At 41.3% G+C, this 20,328-nt stretch overlaps 1 protein-coding gene across 6 annotated transcripts in view; it reads right to left on the reverse strand.

Annotated features, from left to right (window-relative positions):
• Window positions 1-20,328, reverse strand: part of KDM4C (lysine demethylase 4C) — a 422,176-nt gene that overhangs the window by 392,197 nt on the left and 9,651 nt on the right. The gene's annotated exons all lie outside the window — the stretch shown is intronic.

Here is a 20,328-nt window from a genome sequence, read left to right on the forward strand (position 1 = left end):
CCACAGGAAAATTAATATTCCCTCCTTACTCATCATTCTATACTTTCTCTAACAGTCTGAAATCTATTGTAAATGCATATGCTACCTAAGAGTACCTCCATCTGCATACAGAGAGATCCTATGAACAGCTCTGGGAATTAAGATGGTGTGGCTTCATGCCATGCAAATTATGAGACATCATAATAACTAGAGCTGCCAAGTTAAATAATAATAGAATATCATTTATTTAAATATTTTAGATGTTTTCTACATTTTAAAATATATTGTAGTCTGTGTTGTAATTGAAATCAAAGTGTACAGTGCTCACTTTATATTTATTTGTGATTATTTGGGAGGGGAGGGGATAGCTCAGTGGTTTGAGCATTGGCCTGCTAAATCCAGGGTTGTGAGTTCAAGCCCTGAGGGGGCCCACTTAGGGATCTGGGGCAAAATCAGTACTTGGTCCTGCTAGTGAAGGCAGGGGGCTGGACTCGATGACCTTTCAAGGTCCCTTCCAGTTCTAGGAGATGGGATATCTCCATTAATTTCTTTCTTCTTTCTTTCAACTACAAGTATTTGCACTGTAAAAAAACAAAAATAGTATTTTTCAATTCACCTAACACAAGTACTGTAGTGCAATCTCTATCATAAAAGTTGAAATTACAAATGTAGAATTATGTACAAAAAAACTGCATTCAAAAATAAAACATTGTAAAATTTTTAGACCCTGCAAATCCACTCAGTCCTACTTCTTGTTCAGCCATTCGCTCAGACAAACAAGTTTGTTTACATTTGCAGGAGATAATGCTACTCGCTTCTAGTTTAAAATATCACCTGAAAGTGAGAACTGGTGTTTTCATGGCACTGTTATACCCAGTGTCGCAAGATATTTACATGCCAGATGTGCTAAAGATTCATATGTCCCTTCATGCTTCAACCACCATTCCAGAGGACATGCTTCCATGCTGATGATGGGTTCTGATCGATAACAATCCAAAGCAGTGCAAACCGGCGCATGTTCATTTTCATCATATGAGTCAGATGCCACCAGTAGAAGGTTGATTTGCTTTTTTGGTGGTTTGGGTTTTGTAGTTTCGGCTGTGGAGTGCTGCTTTTAAGACTTCTGCTCCATATCTCGTCCCTCTCAGATTTTGAAAGGCATTTCAGATTCTTAAACCTTGGGTCAAGTGCTGTAGATATCTTTAGAAATCTCACATTGGTATTTTCTTTGCGTGTTGTCAAATCTGCAGTGAAAGTGTTCTTAAAATGAATCACACATGCCGAGTCATCATCAGAGATTGCTATCACATGAAATATTTGGCAGAATGCAGGTAAAACAGAGCCGGGGACATACAATTCTCCCCCAAAGAGGTCAATCAAAAATTTTAATTAATGCATTATTTTTTTAACGAGCATCATCAGCATGGAAGCATGTGCTCTGGAATGGTGGCTGAAGCATTATGGGGCATACAAATGTTTAGCATATCTGGCTTGTAAATACCTTGCAATGCCAGCTACAAGAGTGCCATGCAAATGCCTGTTCTCACTTTCTGGTGACACTGTACATAAGAAGAGGGCAGCGTTATCTCCTGTAAATGTAAACAAACTTGTTTGTCTTAGCGATTGGATAAACAAGAAGTAGGACTGCGTGGACTTGTAGGCTCTGAAGTTTTACATTGTTTTCTTTTTGAGTGCAGTTATGTAACAAAAAAAAAATCTACATTTGTAAATTGCATTTTCATGACAAAGAGATTGCACTACAGTACTTGTATAAGATGAATTGAAATATACTGTATCTTTTGTTTATCATTTTTACAGTGCAAATATTTTTATTTTAATTTCAACACAGAATACAATATATATGAAAATGTAGAAAAACATCCAAAATATTTAATAAATTTCAATTGGTATTCTATTGTGTAACAGTGCAATTAAAACTCCGATTAATCGCAATTACTTTTTTTGAGTTAATCACATGAGTTAACTGCGATTAATCGACAGCCCTAATAATAACTAGTAACTTCAGTGTAGCATATAGGGTATGTCTACACTGCAATGAAACACCCGCAGCTGGCCCATGTCAGCTGACTCAGGCTTGTGGGGCTCTAGCTATGTGGCTTTAAATTGCATAGCTGTTTAGCCTCACAAGAGGGGAGGATCCCAGAGCCTGGGCTCCAGCCCTGAATGACTGCACTGCAATTTTATAGCCATACAGCCAGAGTTCAGTGAGCTGGGGTCAACCGACATGGGCAGCCGCAGGTGTTTTACTGCAGTGTAGCCATACCCATAAATTCATTACATCTTGTCCCAGATTGTTGTATAGCATTCCTGTATACTGTTAAACAGTTTTTCTTCACCGCATACAAAAAAGCACAAATGACTTCATAAGTTATTTTACAGCTATACATTTTTAAAATCACTGCAATCTTTCCCCCCCTCTATATGGAAAAAGACTTTTCTGCTACTATAAAGTATAGCATCTAAGTATACTTAAGTCTGGTCTATACTACCTGCCTGAATCGGCGGGTAGAAATCGACCTCTCGGGGATCGATTTATCGCGTCCCGTCGGGACGCGACAATCGATCCCCAAATCGGCGCTCTAACTCCACCAGCGGAGGTGGGAGTAAGCGCCGCCGACAAAAAGCGGCAGAAGTCGATTTTGCCGCCGTCCTCACAACGGGGTAAGTCGGCTGCGATACGTCGAATTCAGCTACGCTATTCACGTAGCTGAATTTGCGTATCTTAAATCGACTCCCCGCTGTAGTGTAGATGTACCCTTAGCAAGTAGAGCATCTATTTCAGCTAAAAGCAGCGAAGAGTCCTGTGGCACCTTATAGACTAACAAACGTATAGGAGCATGGGAAGAAGTAGGTATTCACCCACGAAAGCTCATGCTCCTATACATCTGTTAGTCTATAAGGTGCCACAGGACTCTTTGCTGCTTTTACAGATCCAGACTAACACAGCTACCCCTTTGATATTTCAGCTAAATTATATACAGTATTCCACATAAACAACTGTGTTAATAAGATGTTACAGTTGTACAGGTAAGCACTCATAAGACAGGTAATGGAAACATAACTCCATCTCCTTGACTGTGTGCATAATCCTACAGTTTTCATTTACATAATCTCATTTTATTTCACAAATAACTCAATATATTGGCCCAATCCCACAAGCCCTTACACATGGATAGTCCGATTGACATCAGTGTGCCTACTCAAATGACTAAAGTTATTCCTGTGTGTAAATGCTTACAAAATCAGGCCTAATATCAACAATTTTATCCTACAGCCTTAAATATTCATATGTTCCATCTTATTATAATTCCATTTTTCTGTGCTCAATAAATAAATTTTTGTCAGAATGGTCCAATATGGATCAACTGACTTGCTCAAATTCTGAGAGATGATGAGCATCTGCTGCTGACTTCAATGGGAGTTACAAGTTTTCAGAACTTCTCAGGCTTTAACCTTAGATTTTTTTTAAAATGTTTCATTTCTTAATACATTTATTGCAATCGTTTTCTTAGCACTCCTTTCAAACTCAGTAACTGGGGTTGGCAGGGGCTAAGCGTCACATCTGAACTCTACTCTACTCTGTTGCCAGAGGCTGGGAATGGGTAACAGGGGATGGATCACTTGAGGATTACCTGTTCTCTTCATTCCCACTGGGACACTGACATTGGCCACGATCAGAAGACAGGATATTGGGCTAGACGGACCTTTGGCTTGACCCAATAGGGACATTCTTATGTTGGGTTTAATCATTGTCTTTTGTAACTAACATGGTCTAGCAAATTTAGTCCTCCAGCTAATTAGTGTCTGAAATGTTTCAAGCCTGGGCCTAATTAGCCAAATATCAGAGAAAAAAAAAAAAAAAAAAAAAAAAAAACTGTACCATACCTGTCAGCCAGCCAGTCAATACATTTTTCTAAGATATACATACTTTTATTTCATGAGCCTCTTCAAATATAAAATCATATACAGAGCATTCAAACATTAAACACTTTAATTAATTACATCTTAGTAACAAGCCATAATAAAGAAAGGAAACAGCTTGAAGTAAACAGAGTTGCACAGTACATAATTTAACTAGTTAATAAATTTGCTAACTGGCATCTTATTTAAAGGGACTAGGAGACTCAAAATCCCCCCGTTATAACATAGGACAGAAAACTAATACTAGGGGTCTGATCCTACTTTTATTAAAGTCTGTGGAAGCAGGATCAGACCCCAAACACATCAGTGAACTGCATTTCACTGAACCTGATTTGTACCAGACACCCACCCTATAGCCATAATTGATAGCAAAGTTTCGGCCAAGCAATAGGATGCATACATCAGAATTTTTTGCTCAACCAATTTTGTTGGTGTGCTGATGGTACGAGATCCTCCTTTCAAAGAGCCTGCTGTATCCCAATTGCCTCTTTCTACCGCGCAGTTTCCTACTCAATGACAAGTATTCACTCCTCAAAGAGGCATGTAGTTTGTCCTGATAGAAGCAAACTCTCAACCTACCCTTTTTCCCCCTCTTCCACAGAAAAGCAGCCCCAAGAGACTTCTCCTATTTACTTACTGTTATTAGATGAGATATAGGCATAGCATTTATGAGGGAGATGTTTAGGTACATTATTATGCATTTCGTCTGAAGCTTAAGGGGGACAGATTAAAAGTAGCACGCAGTACATGGTAAAATCATTAAATTTCATATAGTAGCTTTTTATGTTTTAATTTAATTTATGATTTGTGAATTATTTAACAGCTTTACAACCAGGGTAGAATGACGTCTTAGTTTCAGGCTTTGCCAGCATAGTTAACGTGTCAAAATCTCCCTAGTATAGATGCACTTATACCACTATGACACTGCCTATACCAGTATAGCTTACTCTAGTTTGGCAAAGCAAAATAAGCTATCCTGGTAAAAAGCACCTTGTACCGGTAAAACTATATCTACTCTAAGGCTTCTACTGGCATAACTATGTTAGTAAAGCAAAAAAACAAACAAACAAAAGTTAACACCCGTTACTGACATAGGTATGCCAGTAAAACTTTAGTGTAGAGCAGGCCAATTTAATAGAAACAAAATCTATGTAAAATCTGAAAGTCTACTAACAATTAAGAAAACAAGTACAACACATCCACTTTAGCAATTTAAGACTACAAAATGGAAAGACGGTAAAGAACTAGCATATGTAAATAAAATCTCTTTTTGTAACTCAAGATTTAAACAAACTTCTTCTTTAAATTATTATTTTTATCCATCACGAATATTAAACTGCAATGGAACCTTTGTTGCCCCATCTGCAGCAAGAAAGGGTTGCTGTATGACAAAGATCAGAATGTCACCTACTTTTACAGGTACTCTTAGGCAATGTTAATAAATGGTGAGATGGTACACACAAATCTAAGTATCGAAATGATTTCCATCTCATTCAGACTGAGCCTCAAGCTAACAATTGCTGTGCTTCAACTAACTGCAAAGTTTGTCTGCCAACTTTGATGCCCCAATAACAAGTCTGCCCATACTTTGAGCCTTACAAATCACATATGAGAGCCCCAAGTATAATGTGATTAAGTAAGTACGTAAATTTGCTCCATAACTGCTGATTATTTTTGAGTTACTTAATAACTGTATTTCAGAATCTAAACTTAAAAGGTGTTTAGCTCTTGTAGCTGCAAAGGAAATCTTCCAAACTTCAGCCAAGAGTAAATCAATACAGCAATGTTTGCCTGAGTCTATGGACAGCCTGAAATGATAGCTCAAGGAAGTATGAGCTGCTCCCATTCAGTTCAACATGTTGACTCTGAAGCCTAATGAGGAATAATTTAAAATGTCAATATTAACTACAGCACTTGAAACATTCCTTCACCCAAAGCAAGAAGAAAAAACTTTTAAGGGAGAATACTACCAACTTTTACATAATCTAAGATGTAAATATGATCTTTCACCTGTTTTGCTGGCAGTGGGAATTTTTGTGTGTGTGTTTTTAAAAAGTCACCCCTGTTTGCGTGCAGAAGTAACTTGGTGTGTACAGGACTGACTGACTGAGGGGTTTTTTTAACTGATTTGCTTCATGTTGATACATATATTAATTACCAAATTAAACAGATGATGAAATCTGCCTATACTAAACTCAAGGGAAACTGACAAAGAAAAAAAGAGGGAAGGGAAAAACAGTAATAACTGAATTTCTTGGCAAAAATCAGGGTCTGTCCTGTTAAATGATTGTAATTACCTATATCTTAGAATATAAGTATACCATATTGTGCACTTAATCACACACATACACTCATCAATCATGCAAATCGGAGCAAGAGAAGAAGAATCTACGGTTACATTTCTTTTTTACATCATAACAAAAAGAAAGGGCCTCTATAGTCAGTCATAGTTACCTGAATCTCATATATCCAAATTACTGCGAGCCAGCTGTGATTTCTCTCTAACAAAAGGAGCCAGGAGGATCACCTTTTGTTACGCACACTCCTTTGCCACACACTCAAAGCTGTCAAGCTATTAAATAGCGTCTACTGGTGCAACCGTTTTGTTTTGCTAATCACAGCTTTTCCCTTCCTCCCATGGTAACTTGTTTTGCATTTTGGAAACCAAAACAGGATAATATGACTTCAAAATTTAATTTAGTAAAACTCGAATTTGGAAATAGATTTTGACGGTCATTTAAAACAAACTGCACGTAATGCACCAATGTCACCTAACATCGGTCACGTGCCCTATTAAGTTGAATGAACAACAGTGATACCACTGAAAAGCTTATTCTGGAATTGAAGTTGTACAAAACCTATAATCTTGAACTCCAAAATAAGATTACCCCTCACAATATTCCCTCTCCCTCACTTCCTTCCAAGCTCCCCCACTTCTTCTCTAGGGTCTATCCACTTCTCTCTCCTTAGGTACAATGAACTGATTGCTACTCTCATCCCCGCTTCCACCAACACATTGATAGAATTTTGCTGCCTACCCTATGCAAGTCTGGAAGTCAGCACTCTTCCCAAAAATGTTATCAGTTGGAGTTTTCTTTTCATGGGTACATGAGGCTGGGCTTGGCTTCTGGATTTGACAGAGTGCTGTGCAAGACATGCAAAAACAGAGAGAACCTGGCCTGCCACTGCTGCCATGCTCCACACACTTGCCACAAACTAGTGTGCCGCTAGGCAAAGATTAAGCTGCAGGTTTCATAGCAATACCCTAATGACATCACAGTTTTGTTTATGAGATCCAGATTATTTCATCATTACCATCTACAGCACTTAACACCAACGGACACATAAAATGGGAGGGTTTGTGCGCTAAATATTTTATAATCTAAATTAGACACACTACAAAGTAGTAAGTTCCAGAGTGGATGAGAAAAACGTCTGTCTCTCATGCCTTCCTTTTCTTATCCACTCTTAGCAAACCATCACTTCAGTTCACATAGATCTCAGGTTATTTAGTAGCAATTTTCCCATCCTTTTCTTTCCATCTTCTCCTTATTAGTGATGTTTTCAGAGCACATATGACAACAGAACAGCAATTATGGCTGAGTGTTTATTAAGGCTATGTCTAGACCAAGGACAGGGTAGGCCAGACCAAGGACAGGGGTCCCTGCAGCAGGCCCAGGCTCGGGGGGTTCGGGCCCGGGTGCCAGAGCCGCAGCCGCCGAGCTTGGCCATCGACCGCTTTTTCCCCCCACGGCAGTGGGAGCTGCAGCAGCTGCTGCTCCCGAGTTCTGCTGCCCAGCGGGGGAGAACAGCCGCCACCTGGCCCTGCGGGCCGCCCTCCTACTCTCCCTACCACCCAACTGAGTCCTGCCTGCTCGGGGCCAGTCCGGACTCTCACTCACCTTGGCCCCGCGCTTCCCCTGCGTCTCCTGGGCCTCCCTCCAGCGCTTGTGGAGGAAGGGTGTGGTTTTTTTGTTGTTGTTTTTTGCCCCGCCCCCCGGGTCCCAATATTTGTCTTGGGTGATCTGGTCAACCTAAGCTATTATCTTTGGAAAATCATGGGAGACAGGAGAGATTCCAGAAGACTGGGAAAGGGCAAATAAAAAACCCACGAAACTATAGACCAGTTAGTTTAACTACTGTGCCAAAGAAGATAATGGAGCAAGTAATTAAGGAAATCATCTGCAAACACTTGGAAGGTGATAAGGTGATAGGGAATAGCTAGCATGGATTTGTAAAGAACAAATCATGTCAAACCAATCTGATAGCTTTCTTTGATAGGATAATGAGTCTTGTGGATAGGGGAGAAACAGTGGCTGTGGTATACCTGGATTTTAGTAAGGCATTTGATACGGTCTCACATGATATTCTTATCAATAAACTAGGCAAATACAACTTAGATGGGGCTACTATAAGGTGGGTGCATAACTGGCTGCATAACCGTACTCAGAGAGTAGTTATTAATGGTTCCCAATCCTGCTGGAAAGGTATAACACAGGGGTCTGTTTTGGGACCAGCTCTGTTCAATATCTTCATCAACGACTTAGATATTGGCATAGAAAGTACGCTTATTAAGTTTGCAGATGATACCAAACTGGGAGGGATTGCAACTGCTTTGGAGGATAGGGTCATAATTCAAAATGATCTGGACAAATTGGAGAAATGGTCTGAAGTAAACAGGATGAAATTTAATAAAGACAAATGCAAAGTGCTCCACTTAGGAAGGAACAATCAGTTTCACACATACAGAATGGGAAGAGACTGTCTAGGAAGGAGTACGGCAGAAAGGGATCTAGGGGTTATAGTGGACCACAAGCTAAATATGAGTCAATAGTGTGATGCTGTTGCAAAAAAAAGCAAACATGATTCTGGGATGCATAATGGGTGTGTTGTGAGCAAGACACGAGAAGTCATTTGTCCGCTCTACTCTGTGCCGGATAGGCCTCAATTGGAGTATTGTGTTCAGTTCTGGGCACCATATTAAGAAAGATGTGGAGAAATTGGAGAGGGAACAGAGAAGAGCAACAAGAATGATTAAAGATCTAGAGAACATGACCTATGCAGGAAGGCTGAAAGAATTGGGTTTGTTTAGTTTGGAAAAGAGAAGACAGAGGGGACATGATAGCAGTTTTCAGGTATCTAAAAGGGTGTCATAAGGAGGAGGGAGAAAACTTGCTCATCTTAGCCTCTAAGGATAGAACAAGAAGCAATGGGCTTAAACAGCAGCAAGGGAGGTTTGGTTGGACATTAGGAAAAAGTTCCTAACTGTCAGGGTGGTTAAACACTGGAATAAATTGCCTAGGGAGGTTGTAGAATCTGTCTCTGGAGATATTTAAGAGTAGGTTAGATAAATGTCTATCAGGGATGGTCTAGACAGTATTTGGTCCTGCCATGAGGGCAGGGGACTGGACTCAATGACCTCTCAAGGTCCCTTCCAGCCCTAGAATCTATGAATCTACACTACAAATAACTTTGGTATAATTTAGGTTGCTCAGGATTGTGGATTATTCACACCCCTGAGTGAATTATACCAATACTAAGTAAATTATACCAATCTAAGCACCAGTGTGGACAGCACTGTGTGGGTGAGAGAGCTTCTCCTACAGATATGGGTACTACCTCTTGTGGAGGCAAGAATTAAGTCAACAGGAGAGCTCTCTCCTATCGGCTTAGAGCATCTTCACCAGAAGCATTGGCCCAACTGCGCCGCTGTGGAGTAGACATAGCCCAAGAAAGTATTAATTCGGGGTGGAGAGGGATAGGAAGGAGAGAAGTGGGACTGGAACTGGCAGACAGAAATAGGAAGTTCTTCCATGCACAGAGGGAAGCATATAAAGCCACAGATTTGTGAACAGAGTTGGTCCAAAAGATTTTAATGTAAAATGTTGATCATGGTTTGGTTGACACCCATCAGAAATGTAATAATGGTTGTCAGTTAAAGTTTGCACATTCCTAAAAATGTTAAAATATAGAATTATTTTATCCTTACTCTGATATACAAAGATTCAATCAGGAATTTTAATATAAAATCTGAATGTATGGGGTTTTAATGGTTGACCTACACAGCTATATAGAAATACAGATCTAAAATTGCTTTAAAAATTGAATTTTAAACAATCTGAGCATTTCTCAATTTCTGTTTGTAAAAATTTGAATAGGCAGGAAACTTATTTTCAGGATTGATTTCCTTAATTGGAGAAATAATATTTATTAAAAAAAAAAAAAATTACAAATGACCCATGAAAGTTAATTGATTTCAACATGGGCAGAATTAAACCCAGACGTTATTCCTCTACACCTTTTACTAATGGTGTGAAAAGACATTTTAAAACCGTTGATTTTGGAAATGAGCAAGAAAAAAATTTAAAAAGTCATCATTTTTATTTTTTCTTCCGACCCCTAATTTTAAGAGGGATTTTTTTGTTCATGTAGACTTACACATGGAACTCATTAACTTTAATGTGAGAACCCTGCAACATCATCATAAATACTGCTGAAAACTTGAGCTCAGAACAAACAAACCCACCCCTGAAATTTCAGAGAAGGTTCATTGCCAGAGCTACCAGTCTCATAACGCTGGTAGCACAAACAGCATGCTGAAGTAGGTCTAAATTGTACTCTGGGATATAATATACAAACAGTAAAAAAAAAAGTCAATAGTATGTTATTTAAAAATTAGGGCTGTCAATTAATCACAGTTAACTCAAGCATTTAACTCAAAACAAATTAACTTGAATAAAAAACTTAATTACGATTAATTGCAGTTTTAGTCACACTATTAAAAACAGCAATAGACTTTACCAAATTAAATTATAAATATTTTTGATGTTTTTCTGCATTTTCAAATATATTGATTTCAATTACAACCCAGAATACAAAGTATACAGTGTTCACTTTATATTATTATTTTTTAAGTATATATATTTGCACTGTAAAAAAGATAAAGAAATAGTATTTTTCAATTCACCTCATACAAGTACTGTAGTGCAGCGGTTCTCAACCAGGGGTCCGCGGCTCCCTGGGAGTCAACAAGCCCTTTCAGGGGGGCCGTGGAGCCCCAGGGCTGAAACCTGGTGCCTTAAGCCCCAGCACTGAAGCCGAGAGCAGCATGGGGCTGAAGCCATCGCTGCCCCCACCCCTCCAAGCCAGGAGCAGCAGGGGGCTGAAGCCAAGAACCCCAGACCCACCCACCCACACACACACTGAAGCTGAAAGCCGCACTGGGAGTCTCCCCCCGCCTGCACACAGCCCCTACCTCCCCCCCATCCCTGCACACAGCCCCTAGCTACCTACTCCCTGCACCCTGAGCTACACCCTGCCTGCACACAGCCCCTAGCTAACCCCTTCCCTGCACCCTGAGCAGTTTTCAAACTTCGTAACTGAGTCCCCGCTTTGAATTATATTTTTGGCTGTGTCCCCCCCACAACCCAGACAACTGAGTGGCCTCCTGAGTGAGTCGGGGGTGCAGGTGGCACTCCCTCCCTGGACCCTGCTGGGCAGAGCTGGCTCGAGCCCCGCCAGCCCTTGCCCCCCCCCCCCCCCCCCCAGGAAAGGAAGTAAAACTACGCCTATGCCCAAGGGTTGTCCCCAACACTGGGCCCAGGTGTTTTTATAGCATGTTGAGGGGGGCCTCAGCAAGAAAAAAGGTTGAGATCCCCTGCTGTAGTGCAAAGTTTTTTATCATGAAATTTTTTTTTAACGTAACTGCACTCAAACACAAAACAAGGTAAAACTGTAGAGCCCACATGTCCACTCAGTCCTACTTCTTGTTCAGCCAATCACTCAGACAAACAAGTTTGTTTACATTTACGGGAGATAATGCTGCCCTCTTCTTATTTACAATGTCACCTGAAAGTGAGAACAGACATTCACATGGCACGGTTGTAGCCAGGTTGCAAGGTATTTATATGCCAGATATGCTAAACATTTGTATACCCCTTTACGCTTGGGCTTGTAGATTGCACTTTTTAACAGTGCAAATATTTGTAATCAAAATAATATAAAGTGAGCACTCTCAACTTTATGTCTGTGTTGCAACTGAAATAAACATATTTGAAAATGTAAAAAAAATTACAAAAATATTAATAATAAATTTAAATTGGTATTCTATTATTGTTTAACAGTGCGATTAAAATTGCAATTGTGATTAATTTTTTAATCCCACGGTTAATTGCAATTATTTTTAATTGTTTGACAGCCCTATTAAAAATATGATTATATTAGGCTTGGTCTACACTACCCCCCTAATTCGAACTAAGGTACGCAATTTCAGCTACGTGAATAACGTAGCTGAAGTTCGAAGTACCTTAGTTCGAATTAGTTCGAACTTACCTTGGTCCACACGCGGCAGGCAGGCTCCCCCGTCGACTCCGCGGTACTCCTCTCGGCGAGCTGGAGTACCGCAGTCGACGGCGAGCACTTCCGGGTTCGACTTATCGCGTCCAGACTAGACGCGATAAGTCGAACCCAGAAGTTCGATTTCCAGCCGTCGAACTAGCGGGTAAGTGTAGCCAAGGCCTTATATTTATTAGACATTAACACGACAGTCTTTCTGGCAATCCTCCTGTATGTTTTATTCTTACAAATGAAATACCACTAAATGATAGATCCGATATATCAAGCTGGTTGAGTACATCAGTATCTTTCAGTCACATTAGTCTTCTAACTCTAAGTGGTACATGGGAAGCTGGCAGGTCACAAGGTGCTATCTTCCTTTCCTTGTTTCCGGCTGCTAACCTGCATCAAAAGACAAATAAAATACTTCCCTACTGCTAACTTTTCTGTGTAAGAAATAGCTGTATCTATCATTTGGATGTTACACAACCATAAATGGGTGCGGAGATGGCCATAAGAAACTTGCTATGAAGATGTGGCTAACACTATATGAAAGAACATGGGTGTTCAAACTATATTGCCATCAACAGCACATTTTTCAGAAATGTTGTTTCCTTGTTGTGACCAGACTGTACATCTCTGAAACACTTTTTACTTTTGGCACTTGATCTTTTTTGACAAGGCCAACGTTATGTAAACTTTCCCCCCCCCCCCCCACAAAAACAACAAGGAGTCTGGTGGCACCTTAAAGACTAACAGATTTAGTGAGAAGTGAGGTTTTTACTCACGAAAGCTCATGCCCAAATAAATCTGTTAGTCTTTAAGGTGCCACCAGACTCCTTGTTGTTTTTGTAGATACAGACTAACACGGCTACCCCCTGATACTCTACCCCCCCACACACAGTATTTCCAAATTGGGCCTTATTTATTTATTTATTTAGTGGACAATCTGGAGTTATTGTGAGTTTCCCACACCTTCAAAAAAAATCTAGTATATCAGCTGATTGATGTAATAAAGTAATAGGGTAAAAATAAAACTGAAAGCTTTCCAGCAGAATTAATATAAAAAAAATAACTGTGTTCCTCCTTAATGACATGGCTTTCCTCTCCACAAAGTGACTTTTCTCCATTACTACTAATTAAAAGGAGCACAACTTTATAATATATTTCTCCCACAAGGCATGATAAATTCCAACATGTTGGGGTGTAGGATTTTCTAAGGTTCTAATATACTTTCTTTACAGCCAGATATTACAGTAACCAAGAGAAAAAAATTTCCACAAACAGATGCTATAACGCAAATCTACCATCAAACTCAAATAGATTAGGCATAAGAAAATCCACGGGAATCTGTGGTAGGTGGGGGAAAAAAGGGAACGGCCTTATCTCCACCCAAGGTCCCTGTGGTTGGTACTACAGAAGATCCTGTGAACCCTGTCATAGTTACAGTGCTAGGTAAACCTCTGACCCTTCTCATGGTCTCTGAATACACCCCCTGAGGTACCAGGCCTTCTGGAATGGAATCATACAATCCTCCCACTCTTACGAGTTGTAAGCTACAGTACCCACTGTGCTTACCCAGCAGATCCAACTGGGTTCAGCATCTGCAGTACTTCCTTTCAGGACCTGTTACACTGCTCTACAGCCAAAATGCTTCTGAAATAAATGTAGTCAAACTTCACTAATTCTGGGTCACTGAGAACAAAAATGATGCTTAAAATTGTTGATTGGCTCTACTTTTCAAGATATGCTATTGGGTCAGTATATACGACCCTTGACTTGGGAATGGCAGAGGATAAGTGAGTTATAAAGGGAAGGGATCTCAATTTAAACCAGAAATGACTAAAATACATCTTTGACTGGATCTATGAATAAATCTATGACAGTACTTGCTTTTTAGGCAAAACAATGAATGATGCAATCGGAAGCTGGTATTGCATCATAGATGATATGAATTGCATCATGTTATTCCTAGAAGTCATGGATGATGCAATCATAACGAAGCTTACATCACTCTGCTGAACAAATTGCCCTATATCAGCTCTAGAAATCATACAGTGTCGTGCTCTCTTATTTGTCAGGGTTTGATTTTGCAAAGGGACACATTTCTGTTTAGCCAAAGTGAGCAGAGATGCCTCGGACTTGTGTGAACAGTGCAGATAACTTCTGCTATGTTTGTGGTGAAGTGACTTTTGCATCACAAAAGCGCAGTATAACCACTATGGTTAAGGAAGCCTATTGCCTTTCTTTTGGCTGCAAAATTGGAGATCAGGACAAGAGGTGGGCCCCACACATATGCTGCAACACTTGTGCAACAAATCTTCGCCAGTGGTTGAACAGGAAAAGGAAATCTATGCCTTTTGCAGTGCCAATGATTTGGAGAGAGCCAACAGACCATACAAGCAATTGTTACTTCTGCATGGTGCCTCCAGTTGGGAAAGGTGTGTCAAAGAAGAAAAAGTGGACTGTGCATTATCCAAACGTTCCATCAGCTATACGCCCAGTACCCCACGGAGAAGGACTGACAGTTCCTGATGCACCAGAATCATTCTCACTTGAGTCAGACGAGGAAGAGGATGAAACTTCTGGTCCTGAACCATCAATGTCACAGGACCCACATTTTCTCCCATCCTCCTTCTCTGAACCACACCTCATAACACAAGGTGAACTGAATGACCTTGTCAGGGATTTGGAACTACCCAAGAGTAAGGCAGAGCTGTTGGGCTCCAGACTACAGCAGTGGAATCTCCTGGCACGTGATGTTAGGGTTTCCATGTTCTGTGACTGTCAAAAGGATCTTGTCCCATTCTTCTTCATGGAAGGTGATCTTGTAGCCTGCATCAACATCGATGGTGTGATGGCAGCCCTCAACATCGTTCACGATCCAGATGAGTGGAGACTGTTCATTGATTCATCGAAGACGAGTCTTAAAGCTGTTTCACTGCATAATGGCAATGTTTTGCCATCAATTCCAGTTGGTCATGCAGTCCATATGAAGGAAACCTATGACAACATGAAACAACTTTTGAGGTGCATAAACTATGACCAACATCAGTGGCAGCTTTGTGGCGATTTGAAGGTTGTTGCGCTCTTGCTTGGTCTGCAGACTGGATACACAAAGTACTGCTGTTTTCTCTGCGAATGGGATAGTCGTGCAAGAGATTCCCACTACATCAAGAAAGATTGGCCACTCCGACAGTCATTGGGGCCTGGGAGGAAAAGTGTTCAGCATCCACCACTTGTTGAATCAAGGAAGATTTTGTTACTGCCCTTACACATCAAGCTGGGTCTGATGAAGAACTTTGTCAAGGCCATTGACAAAACACAAGCAGCTTTCAAGTACCTCCGTGGAAAATTTCCAAGGTTAAGTGAAGCTAAGATAAAGGAAGGTGTCTTTGTTGGTCCTCAGATTCGTGAACTTCTTCGAGATGATGCATTTGACCATGCACTGCGTGGCAAGGAAAAGACGGCATGGAAAGCCTTCCAGTTAGTGGCAATAAATTGTCTCGGAAACAACAAGGCAGACAACAACAGGTTGTTGGTGGAAAACCTCTTCAAGGCATACAAAAGCCTTGGTTGCAACATGTCACTAAAGATACATTTTTTCCACTCTCATCTAGATTTTTTTCCACCGAACTGCGGAGCAGTGAGCGACGAGCACGGTGAGCGATTTCACCAGGACATTGCAACAATGGAGAAACGCTATCAGGGCAAATGGAGCCCATCGGTGCTTGCAGACTATTGCTGGACAGTGACAAGAGATGCTCCATTTAATGAATACAAGAGACAAGCCAAGAAGCACCGAGTAGACACTGAATAGGACTAAACTATGTACATAATAGTTTTTTGCCTTTTGTTTCATAGTAAATTTTATTTATATAACCCTTTTGCTGATTTTTAAAGTGTTACATAAACAGGACAGGTGAAATATTATCATGTAAAGCAACTATGAACACATGAAAAGACCTAGGTTTACAATTTATGATTAAAACTCTACTATCTACACAATATACATAGACATAAAGTGTAAAAACTTAAATATCTTAGAAACAGTAGCCAGTTGTTTTAATTGTCATATTTGAGTTCAGCACATCAAACTACATAATAAATAGCACATTTTATCTCTGAAGCAGACGACTTCTCAAAAATTGTAGAACCGTGTTATCAATGGTAAGTACAATGACCAGATAGCCCTCTCCACTTTTCCCAATTACTAAATAGCACCTCTCAGAAAGGCCAAAACAAAATTAAATTGGAGTTTGTAAGCCATGCTGTTTTGGAGATAGGATGAGCCTAAACAAATTAAAAATTTTCAAAACTGAATTTCAGGTAAATTTTCCAAATACCATAACTTTGAAACTCCTTTGATACTTTTTCCTATATAGAAAAATGTTCATGCTGCATCTCATCCCAGGGTAGAAGTTTTGTTTTAGGAAGACTATTATCCAGAAAGTTGGGAGAGGGTGAAGGATGACATTCTATAATATTGATCCATTTCAACACAATGATTTTTTTTCTCTTTTTCCTGAAATTAGTATTTAAGTTAGAGTGATTTTAACTCGAGACAGAAGTATGTCAATTCTGTAGCAGTTAATTGCAGCGAAGGCTAGAGCAAATAATGTGGATAAAAATTGGATTTTAAAAAATTATTTTTCATTTAAATTTCTTATTTAAAGAAATTCCTCACCAAAACCAGAACCTTAATCTTCTGACATTTCTCTACAACTCATTTCTGCAAATCAGATCATGTTACCAGATACCAAAGCTCAATAGCAAGAAATGCTTCATTGTTTTCTCTGTACAAAATCAGAGCACCCAGAACACTAGAAAGTGTTTATTACAGCAAATATTTTATCCACACCATGAATGAAAAATGTACCAAATGTTATATTTGATATGAAAATTGTTTTTTGTGCTCCAAAAAAACCCTACCGTTTCCATTACAACCATTGTCAGAAGAGTGCACTATAATACTGAAGTAAGAGCATTTTTATTTTAATTTAGCTATCTGTTGTGGCTCATTCAGGTTAGCAAAAGTTCAGAAGAGTTGATTTTTGCGAAAAGTTGAAATAGGAAAAACTTCAGCCTGGAGAACCTACTGCAATAATAGATTGCACGCAAGGTGATTTTCCTCTATTTTTGGACGATCAAACAACTGTTCCTGTGGAACCATTTATATGGCATCAATTTTTTTCCTGTCCAATATGGGAGAAAACTGTCAGACGAAAGAGAAAATGGCAAAACCAGCGGAGACTGCCCTTTATTATGAGAGCTGGATGGACTTTACAGAAGGAAAGTCGTTACAAACATCATAGTATGCTACTTGCATTGAACATATGGAGCTGCTGAATGACAAACCAAAAGAATAAGCTAAGTTCTGCACTGGTTTAATGCATTAATCACATAAACTTCTGCAGATCTGGGCTATGTCTTATTTAGGCAATTTTGATTATGTCTCAGAGCCAGTGCAGAATTGTCATGATTGACCGCCTCTGCTGGAGAACTCATTGAAAAGCGGGACTTGGGTGTGTTAGCAAAGCTGAGTTCAGAAAGCACACACAGCACCTACCCCCAAGTTAATGCTAGCAATTCCCTACTTTCATAAGAAACATTCTTCAGTATTCCTTTTATTTTTTACTATGGTTCTTGAGACCTTGGAGGAAGGGGTGGAGTGAGGGCAGGACCTGGGGCAGAGCACACCCCTTCCCCCCCCCAGCACATTAGAAAGTAGACACCTCTGATGGGAGGCTCTGGGGTAGAATAGCAGTAATCTTCTTTACCAATCCCCTTTGCAGCCCCCAAGAGGAGGGAGAAGAAGCAGAAAACACCTTCTCCCTTCTAGCAGATAGGTTTTTCACTCTACCCCCTCTAACTCTATCAGAATCACGTAGCCAGACATTAGTTGTGACGGGATGCAGAAGCAACACTAGTTCTCAGTAAGGAAAAGGTCAGCATCTCTGGCTTTCCTCTCTTCTCCCCTCCTACATCTGACTTGATAAGGAGCTATAATAGGGTTACCATATTTCGAGCCTCCAAAAGGAGGACACTCCACCGGACCCCGGCCCCACCCCCAGCCCCGCCCACGCCAACGCCCCAACTCCGCCCCTTCCTCAAAGTCCCCGCCCCAACTCCGCCCCCTCCCCTGCTTCCCGCGAACATTTGATTCGCGGGAAGCCTGAAGCAGGTAAGGGGGGGTGTGGGGGGAGGAGGAGCGGCCCAGGCTGCCCCCCCCCGGCGTTTCCAGCCTGGGCCGGCCCCCGGCCGAGCACCCCCTGGCCCCGCCAGCCCCCGGACCCCCGGCCAAGCATCCCCCGGCCTGCTCAGCACCCCCCAGCCCTGCCGGCCCCCCGGCCCGCTCAGCACCCCCCGGCCCGGCCCCCGGCCGCGCACCCCCCGGCCCCCCCGGCCCGCTCAGCATCCCCCAACCCTGCCTCCGGACCCCACTTCTCCTACCTGGGCTCCAGCTGAGCTGCTCCTCCCCTCTCAGAATGTAAGAGCCGAGCTGCTGGCTTCGGGCAGCCCCCCCCTGCCTCAGGACCCAGAGCTGGCTGGGCACGTCCCTTCCCCGGCTCCAACTGAGCTGCTCGGCTCCTCCCCCTGAGACTTACAGAGCCGAGCTGCCCGAGCCAGCGTTACCGGCTTCGGGCAGCCCCCCCCTGCCTCCGGACCTTGCACCGTGGGAGCAGCTCAGCTGGAGCCGGGTAGGAGAAGTGCCTGGCTGGGGGCTCGGGGTCCGGAGGCAGGGGCGGGCTGCCCGAAGCCAGTAGCGCTGGCTCGGGCAGCTTGGCTCTGTAAATCTGAGAGAGGAGGAGTGGAGCAGAGCTGCAGGGGGAGAGGAAGTGCCGGCCATTTTCCCGGACATGTGTGGCTTTTCGGCAATTCCCCCCGGACGGGGGTTTGATTGCTGAAAAGCCGGACATGTCCGGGAAAAACCGGACGTATGGTAACCCTAGCTATAAGAATGACTGCTTGTGAGCCATGTAGAAAAGAATGCCTATAAGAAGACAAGATTCTAGATCCAGTGATGAGTGAACCCCAAATTGGAGAATTTTAGTTGTTTGTCTTGAATTTATGCGGAAAAAGTTTTGCTCTTGCTGATTACTGCTGTCTTATTTCTGCTAAGTCACTTCCGTGATGGTTCTCCCAGAGACTGGCCTTTTCACCAGGGCACTGCCCTGAGCATCGTCGATGGAAAGACACTCCATACACATGTATACTTTGTCTTTTGTATCCACCTGTAGTTAGTAGGTACTGGATACATTTTTTAAGTGCTGGCAAACACTCTACTCCCCACACATCATTAAGGAAAAAGTTGCCTACTCGCCAATTGTGAATGGATTTTTTCAAATCCTATTGAAAGGGAAAAACAAAATAAGTATTAATTCCTCACCAAAAAAATATATTAAAAAGCATTCTTAAGGTTGCAGAGTGAAGCATTCAAAAGTTCGGAAAGGCCAGAATCCAGGTAGCACACGCAACCTTAATTCTGCCTGTTTGTATGTATGCATCAGGATACAGTCTTCTCTTATATGACTACATGATGTTTTTTCCCCTGCTCAGACACTTACTTCAGTCACCACATAGGATGGGCAATGTTCAGTGAGGCAGCTGCTCAGTATTTCTTTTTATCCTCTTCATTCAAAAGGTGACTCATCTTATTTACTGCACACCATCTAAACCTTTTACTGAATAAGGAATTTTTCAAGAATGTCTTCATGAGCTTTTCTATAAAACGCTCACCACTACATTGTACATACGAGTGCCTCACGAACAGTTATGAATTTATCTTCACAATACTTCTTTAGAGAATTAATACCATATTTTACAGGTGAGGGGCCCAGGCACAGGGAGATTAAGGCCAAAACTTGTAAGTGACCACCTATTTGGGATAGCTCACTGAGACAACCCTGTACACCCATGTACCCCACTTTTATATGGTTATGATATATTGTGTACTAAGTATGCCTTGTGAGGCATCATTTGAAAACTTAAATTTGCTGAATATTATTATCCTGATGAAATGTGTGTAACATCACTGCATGTAAAATTGTGAGATCTTGTTATAAGTTTGTT

Source organism: Trachemys scripta, chromosome 6 (assembly GCF_013100865.1).
Source record: "Trachemys scripta elegans isolate TJP31775 chromosome 6, CAS_Tse_1.0, whole genome shotgun sequence".
In the NCBI taxonomy this organism is placed as follows: Eukaryota; Metazoa; Chordata; order Testudines; family Emydidae; genus Trachemys; species Trachemys scripta.